We start from the raw sequence: 8,469 nt of genomic DNA on the forward strand, positions 1-8,469 counted from the left end.
CAAAAATCTGTTTGACTCTGTCTTGTCAACACCGACAATCATGTTGTTTTAGGCTGTGTATGTAATAGGATTTCCTCTTTTCTTCATGAAATCTCTTTGTTATTTTTTAGTCGAATTGTTAGATCCATGAATCCTTTTCTGGTCATTAAATAGTAGTTCATGCCATTCATGCTAAGTATGTTAAATAAGTCATCAAAGTTTCAATTATATATAGATGTTAACTATGAACTGTTTGATAAATTGTCTCGAAGATATTTCGTTGTTACTTTCAACAAGAATTAGTGAAGCAGAAAATTAAAGATTTCTCACTAGATTTGTTGAATGGCTCTCTAAGAAATGCCGCCATCAGTCATACAATCATCTCAAGTAATTTATTCATTTATTCATGTAGTCTTAGCGATGCTGCTTCTCTCTGGAATTGTTCTGCTGCCAGTTCTTCTAGTGGTTGCAACTGAACCTGCACCATCTTCCACAGATAGCAATAGTGAGGGAAGCTTCAAGAACCTTGACAAATTGACCATGGGGCATGTCAATGTAAGCTATGTTGGTCTCTGGAATTTATCCTTCAATGATTTGTAGGTCATGTAAATGTCCCTCGTCATTTAATAGCTGAGGTTGAAACATTGCTTTTAGCCACATTAATACACGAGGTTAGTAAATGCTCTATAATTCTACTATTTCTATTTCTTCTTTCTTTCATTATGCTTGGTGGCAACTGAAGGCCATTTTCTTCAAAGGTGATGCATGCTTTAGATTTTGACCCTCATGCCTTTGCACATTTCCATGATGAGTGAAAGAGATGAAGGCGTAGCCAGGTATCAATTTGCAGTTTGTCATTATAACTTATTCCTCTTATTACTTTATACATAGCTTCTGGTTACTTTTTTTGTGTGTCTGTAACTATCCTTAAAGGTCACTATGCAAGTTATGGATGAGAGGTTTGGTTGTGCAGTTGCACGTATTGTCCTGCCCCGACTAGTTATGCATACTAGATACCATTATGGGGTAAGTTGCACCAAACTGTTATATTCATTATGTATTTGGAGTATGATAATTAGTTTAGCATTGAAACTTGAGTTTGTGATTTATATTGGCTTGATGCTTTTATTATTGTTTGGTAGGCATTTTCTGAAAATTTTACTGGCTTAGAGTTAGAAGATGGAGGTGGTCGTGGTACAGTAGGTAGTTTCTTTTGAATAAAAAACATTTAGTTAAAGTTCAACTAATTTTCTTTCCATTATGACTACCTGATGTGTGTTTCATGATCAGGCTCTCATTGGGAGAAAAGGCTTTTGATGAATGAAATAATGACGGGATCTGTCGATACAAGATCTGTGGTTTCAGAAATGACATTGGCTTTATTAGAGGATAGTGGATGGTACTAGGCTAATTATAGCATAGTTGAGCGCCTTGATTGGGGTAGGAATCAGGGAGCTGAGTTTCTAAATTATGTATTTCTAAATCATAAAATTGTTACAAAATATACATGATTGAATTAATAACTTTGTATTGTTTATTTACAATCAAATTTGAGAAATATGAATCATGGAAATATCTGTGCTAATATCAAATGTAAGCTGCTTCATTGGTCTGCCGATGAATTAGTTGTTGTAGAAGGTCGAATTGCATCCATAGATCCAAACACAAAAGTGCATCACATTATTCTTGGTGGATCATGTTGGAAAGTTTGGGTTGATAAGGTTTTGGTGGGAAAGGTGGACCTAATTCGACCAAATGAAGAAATGCAATTTCTCTATGATACAATAGGAAGCACGGTCGCATGGTTATCTAAATTTATAGTATTGTGTGATTGATACATATTATACTAATTTGTTTGGATTGTAAGTTGAATTGTTGTTATGTAATTGCTAGTTTGTTAGAGATTTCATATCTTGTTTTAGATCTTTTGAGTTTTTGTGGTATAATGAAAAACTATAACTTTTAATAATTTTGTATGGATTTGATTTGCACTAAATTTGTTGTAAAATTTTAATTTATTATTTTTGTCAAATTATTTTTTTTAATATAATTAAGACCATCAACAGCATACGTTTGCGCGCTGTGAAAAGTATTTTCCGCAGCGCGCAAAGCACGCCGCGGATAATTTATGACTTTCAACAACTTTTAATTGTGCAGCGCGCAATGCGAGTTGAGAAAAGCAAATTTGCACGCTGCAAAAAGTCATTTTTGTTGTAGTGACTCTAAGGTTTGCTCTCCATCTCTTGTTCGTGTGGATACTTCTAGAGGTGTGTACACTTGAACATACTTGAGATCCGACGGACCTTGGACGAGCGGGATTTACGACGGGCTTTGCTTCAAAGGTATACTCACTTTCTTTTAGATCTAGTCTAGATCTAGGATAAGAAACATGTACAAGTAAATTTTTATATATCTTCGCATGGATCCATGGCAAGACTTCGGGGTTTCCGCAACGCAAAAAGCAGTTTTTGCGGCCTGAAAGTCCCAATAGTGGTATCAGAGCCACGTGCGAAGCGTGTATATGTTTCGTTTGTATTTTTATGAAAAATATCAGATCTGTAAGTTTTTGTAACTTTATTATTTTTATAGATTTTATGGGTATTTTTCTTGTAGAGGCGAAGCAACAAGTGCTAGGACACTTGTAGGCTTCGACTACCGAGAAAAACTTTCCAAAATAACTTGGTCCCGCCCAAATTGTTTTGGGAAAGCTGCTTAAGGCACTGTAAGATCATAGTAGGACACTCGTGAGACTCATTTCATGAGAAGGGGCGCTGCCCCTAACCCTGCAAGGGGCATTATCCCGCGATCGCGCCCGAAAATCGCTAAACGGGGCCGCCGGGAAATTGTAACTCATAAAATTGTAAAAATAGTAGTAAAATTATAGAAATTTATATATAATACATAATTTAGAATTATGTATGATTTTGTGATGGTCATGGCCCAAAAGACCCAATATGATTGGCAATTCTGTGTTGTAATTCATAATATGGCCGCGCGTCATTTTGTGTGATGAGTGTGTTGTATATATTATGCGACCTGCGTGTCGTACCTCCCTCATTTTTATTTCCTATTGTAAATAGATTTTTAGACTCAAATGTAACTCGAGTTTCATATCTGTAATGTACAAAAAATGGAGCAGTGGAAGGTCCACTCGAGAAGGAACGACGAGGAGAGTGAGAGCAACACATAGTGGTCAAAGGGAGGAGCTTGAAGAAGCTGTTGACCCTAGGTTGACCGTCCGATCTTCTCATTGACTTGAGAAGATCGTAGTAGGGCCATGACCTAATCAAAATTTAATTAATTGCTTGTGTATGTGATGCATGATAATGTAGAGTAATTAATTAGTGCCATGATGTGTATAAGATGCAAATCCACGATTAGATTAGATCTTAATCGAGTCAACTCGAAATGCCTACCAAGTCTTGATACCCATCACTACCTCGATCATTTGTTGTTGTTGAATATGCCAAAGTAGAGTAACGCATATTATCTTGGTAGGGTGCGGAGGGACAATCTTGGTGCCGCCTATCAAGGCTTGGGTGAGTACAAACTCAATTAGATTGAGTATAACTAGTTAATTCAATTTAATCGGGTATAACTATAGGCATTTTCCAACGGTTGGACGATAGGATAAAAATCACATTTATACTAAATCTTGGGCGATTTAGCCAAAGCTAACTCAAGTTTTAATGTAAATGAGATTTTTGATCCTATAAACAAGAGTTGCATAGAGATGTAATTGATAAATTCGTTATATACCGATCATACTAAGTCTTGGGCGATTTAGCCAAAGCTAACTCAAGGCGTAGTATGATGTGGATCTTGTCCCTCAAGAATTATAGCTAGTTGGAAGAATCTAGTAAGTGTGGTTTGACCACATCCATGACTTGATTCTACAAAAGTTCTATAATTCAGTGGGAGCATCATTTAATTAAAGGTCTAATTAAATGATTAGTGGAATATGATATTTATTTTCTTCATTTTTCTGTTGTAGATTGTCATGTCGATAAACACAAACACCTTCTCTCTGCGTTCTGTCCTTGATAAGGACAAGCTCAATGGAGCTAATTTCATGGACTGGTACAGGAATCTGAGAATCGTTCTCACACAAGAATGAATACTGTACGTCCTGGAGCAGCCCATTCTCGAGGCACCTCCTGCCACTGTCACGCGAGCTGACCGAGATGGTTATAAGAAGCATCAAGACGACGCATTAGATGTGTCATGCCTCATGCTCGCAACCATGAACTCTGAGCTTTAGAAGCAACATGAGTTGATGGGTGCTTATGATATGGTTGAACATCTTCATCAACTATATCAAGGACAAGCGAGGCACGAGAGATTCGAGATCTCCAAGGCACTGTTTCAGTGCAAGATGCAAGATGGTACTCCCGTAGGACCATATGTGCTCAAGATGATTGAGTACATAGAAAACCTACAGAGGTTGGGATTCCCACTTGGACAAGAGCTGACCACTGACTTGGTCTTGCAATCCTTGCTAAAGAGTTACAGTCAATTCGTAATGAACTATAATATGAACGAAATTGATAAGCCACTACCCGAGCTACTTTGCATGTTGAGAACTGCTGAGCTCAACCTTAAGAAGGTTAAGCCCAACTCCATTTTGATAGTACAAAAGCATAAGGGCAAGGGTAAGCCTAAAGGCAAAGGAAAGTCCCAAGCCAAGGGCAAAGGCAAGACACTGAAACCCAAAGGAGGGGTTACCAAGGATGCTACCTGCTTCCACTGCGGTCAGACCGGGCACTGGAAGAGGAACTGCAAAGTTTACCTGGAAGATCTTAAGAAGAAGAGAAGTGAGACTTCTAGTTCAGATATATATGTTATAGAAGTCAATCAATCTATTTCTGCATTATGGGTATTAGATACCGGATGTGCTTCTCACATTTGTACTAATGTGCAGGCGTTGGGAAATAGTAGGGCATTGACGAAGGGCGAGGTGGACCTACGAGTAGGCAATGGAGCACGGGTTGCTACTGTTGCTGTAGGAACTTACTTTCTATCTCTGCCTATGGGCTTGTACTAGAATTAGATGAATGTTGTTATGTGCCTGCACTAAAAACATAATTTTAGTTTCTTGTTTGGACAAGAAAGACTTTTCATTTATCATAAAGAACAAATGTTGTTCCGTCTATTTAAATGATATGTTCTATTATAGTGCACCTCTGATGAACGGACTCTATATTCTAGACTTAGAGAATCCCATCCATAACATAAATACCAAAAGGTTCAAATTAAATGAAATGAACCAAACCTATCTCTGGCATTGTCGCTTAGGTCATATAAATGACAAATGCTTATCCCAGCTCCATAAAGATGGTTTACTGGACTCATTTGATTTTGAATCATATGAGACATGCGAGTCATGCCTACTAGGTAAGATGACCATGACTCCCTTTAGTGGTCACATCGAAAGAGCGACTGACTTGTTAGGACTTATACATAGTGATGTATGTGGCCCTTTTAATGTCGCTGACAGAGGTGGTTATAGGTACTTCATTACATTTATTGATGACTTCAGTAGAAATGGTTATGTGTATTTGATGACACATAAGTCAGAATCCTTTGAAAAGTTCAAAGCATTCAAGAATGAAGTACAAAACCAGCTTGGCAAGAGTATTAAGATACTTCGATCAGATCGAGGTGGTGAATACCTTAGCCATGAGTTTCATGACTATCTAGCTGAGTGTGGGATTCTATCCCAACTCACTCCTCCTGGAACACCACAGTGGAATGGTATATCCGAAAGGAGGAATCGTACCCTATTAGATATGGTGCATGTTAGTTAGAGCCCTAGAGCCAATCATTTGATGATTGTATTATGGACTTGTTGTATCATATTCTTATATAAATAAAGGCATTTGTTTTGGTTATTATACTTACTTGTATTGGTGCCAAATAAACTAAGTATAATAACTGTTGGTGCAATCGACCTAGGTTTTGATCGGTACGATCATAGTTTTGATGTGTGTGTCAAAGAGTTTAAGTTAGGTTCACCCTTGTATCTGATATGTGTATTTGAGTTGTGCAGGTTCACAGGATACACATGCGACTCAGGTTGATGGCTTCGGGTCCGATGAAGGATGAAGCATCCGAGGGACCGTGGACAAGGCAGCGAGGACAAGGGCCGAGGGAAGTAATTTCGAGGCATACGCGAAGGATGGCATTGGGGACGAGCAGCAGGATTGAATGCATCCGAGGGACGAGAGCCAAAGAAAGTAAGCTTGAAGGTTCTGTTAAAGATGCAAAGGAAGCGTCAAAAGAGTCGTAAGGGTGAGGGTACGAGTGCACAAGAAATTGTACTCGGAGTAAAAGCATAAGTTTTAGGGTTTACTGTAGCAGTACTGTAGCATTCGACTGCATGTTTTAGCAGTCGACTGGTTCAGTCGACTGCGCAGTCGATTGGGCGCAAACAGAATGGTTCTGTTCGTTCGGTCGGTGTGGATCAGTCGACTGCAAGTTTTAGCAGTCGACTGCACTAGTCGACTGCTAGTTTTAGCAGTCGACTGGTAAATGACCGTTGGTGCTGGAAAGTAGCCGTTTGCTACCTCTAACGGTAACACCAGTCGACTGATGGTTTTGCTAGTCGACTGGTGACGAGATGAGTTGATATGATGATCAACTCTCTCCTCTTATTTCAAGGAAGCTTTGGGGCTTGAAGGTGGCTACTCATGCATGTTGAATAACTCCTTGTCATTGCCCAAAGCTTCCAAGCCTACTCTCTTCCTCCTAAACCTAAGTTCATCATTGTAAAGAGGGAGAGATCCTTTGTGAGAGGTTTGCTCTACCGAGAAGGATAAAGCTCTAGCCGGAGATTGCCGGGGATTGATCCATCGAAGGATCAAGGGCTCGTCCACCTCAAGGACACGCCGTGGAGTAGGAGCAAGCAATCTCCGAACCACGTTACATCGAGCTTGTTAGCGATTTGGTATTCTTTCTTTATTGTTTTCATTAGTTAGTTGTATTTCCACGTGTGCACTAATCTTTTGTAGAGAAGAAAACAAGTTGGGGGTAATCTAGCTATCCAACCCCCCTTCTAGCCGGCCACCTATTCCTTACAATAACGTCCTTGAGTAGAAGGTTCTTATCTATATCAATCGATTGGTTGAATCGATAGTGAGATGATATAGGGAACACTACTCTTAATCATTCCTAGTCGAGTATTAACATTTAGGGACAATGTTAATGCGATAAGACTAGCATGTAGGTCAATTCGATGACTTGATCTCACAAGTCATGGATATAGAGATATCAAGTTGACACATGGATATGCATTGGAGAATGTATACTGAATGACCCGCCATGAGAAAGTATCATGGATCGTTATATGAGTGTCTTATACTTTCTCATGTGGCTATTAGAATGACTACTAGTCCTTAGACCTGAAGTCACCATGGTTCCCTACATAAAGAGTTATGTACTTTGGTTTCGTCAAATGTCACCCGTAACTGGGTGGACTATAAAGGAGATTACTGGGTATGTAACGAATTATGCAGAGGGATGTGAGTGATGTAGATGGGATCTATCCCTCCTATATGATGGGAGCGACATCGATATTCTTGATAGAGTGAGACCACGAAGTGCATGACCATGCCTAAATGAGTCAATATGAGATATTGAGCTCATTTGATTTAGTGAGTCTACTTGGAGTTCAAGATTTAGATTAGTCATAGGATGACACGGTGTTTGCCTCACGTTGATCAATCTAGATATCTAGGATAGAAGGACACTTGTCATATATTGTGAGGAGTCACAATTGGTAGTCACAAGGTGATGTTGGATCTCAACATTCTTGTAACTTGGGTAGTAATGATGTGTTGCTAGATACTGCTCATTACTTATGCTCCTAAATGGATTTAGGGGCATTGCTAACGTTACAAGAACCTATAGGGTCACACACTAAGGACAATTAGATGGAGATTAGGTTCATATGATGAACCAAGAGGATTAGATTCATGTGATGAATCAAATTGGATTAAGAGTAATCCTAATTGGGCTAATTGAGTTGGACTCAAGTTGATTCATGTGTTCAATGAGTCTAATTTTGATTATGACTCATTCAATCAATTTAATTAAATGAATTAGATTCATTATATTAAATTGGCTTGAATTAAATGGTTGGATTAGATCAACCATGAGAGAGATTAAGTCAAGTTTGACTTGACTTGAGAGGAAGAGGAAGAGTCAAGTTTGACTTGACTTTATGCCACATCATTTGTGACTTGGCATTAAGTGGCCAATGATGAGGTGCCACATCATCATAGTTGACACATGTGTGTGTCACCTAATGGAAGTTACAAATTCTCTTTGCATTAATGTGGCCGGCCACATTAATGAGAGGAGTTGCACTTCTTGAAGGTGGCCGGCCACTAAGGGAATGAAAGGTATTCATTTTCATTCAAGTGAATTTTGATTCCATCTTCTTCCTCCTAGAGCTCTCTCTTCTTGTTGTCCCTCTCCTCATCTTGCCGA

General features: G+C 38.9%; 1 long non-coding RNA gene across 1 annotated transcript; it reads left to right on the top strand.

The window, feature by feature from the left end:
* Positions 1-474: 474 nt before the first annotated feature.
* Positions 475-1,000, top strand: LOC121987429. Its single transcript, XR_006113583.1, has 4 exons — positions 475-534; positions 610-650; positions 738-815; positions 913-1,000. It is a non-coding gene; the product is annotated as an uncharacterized LOC121987429 (long non-coding RNA).
* The last annotated feature ends 7,469 nt before the right edge of the window (positions 1,001-8,469 follow it).

This window comes from Zingiber officinale, chromosome 5B, assembly GCF_018446385.1.
Source record: "Zingiber officinale cultivar Zhangliang chromosome 5B, Zo_v1.1, whole genome shotgun sequence".
Classification (NCBI taxonomy): Eukaryota; Viridiplantae; Streptophyta; class Magnoliopsida; order Zingiberales; family Zingiberaceae; genus Zingiber; species Zingiber officinale.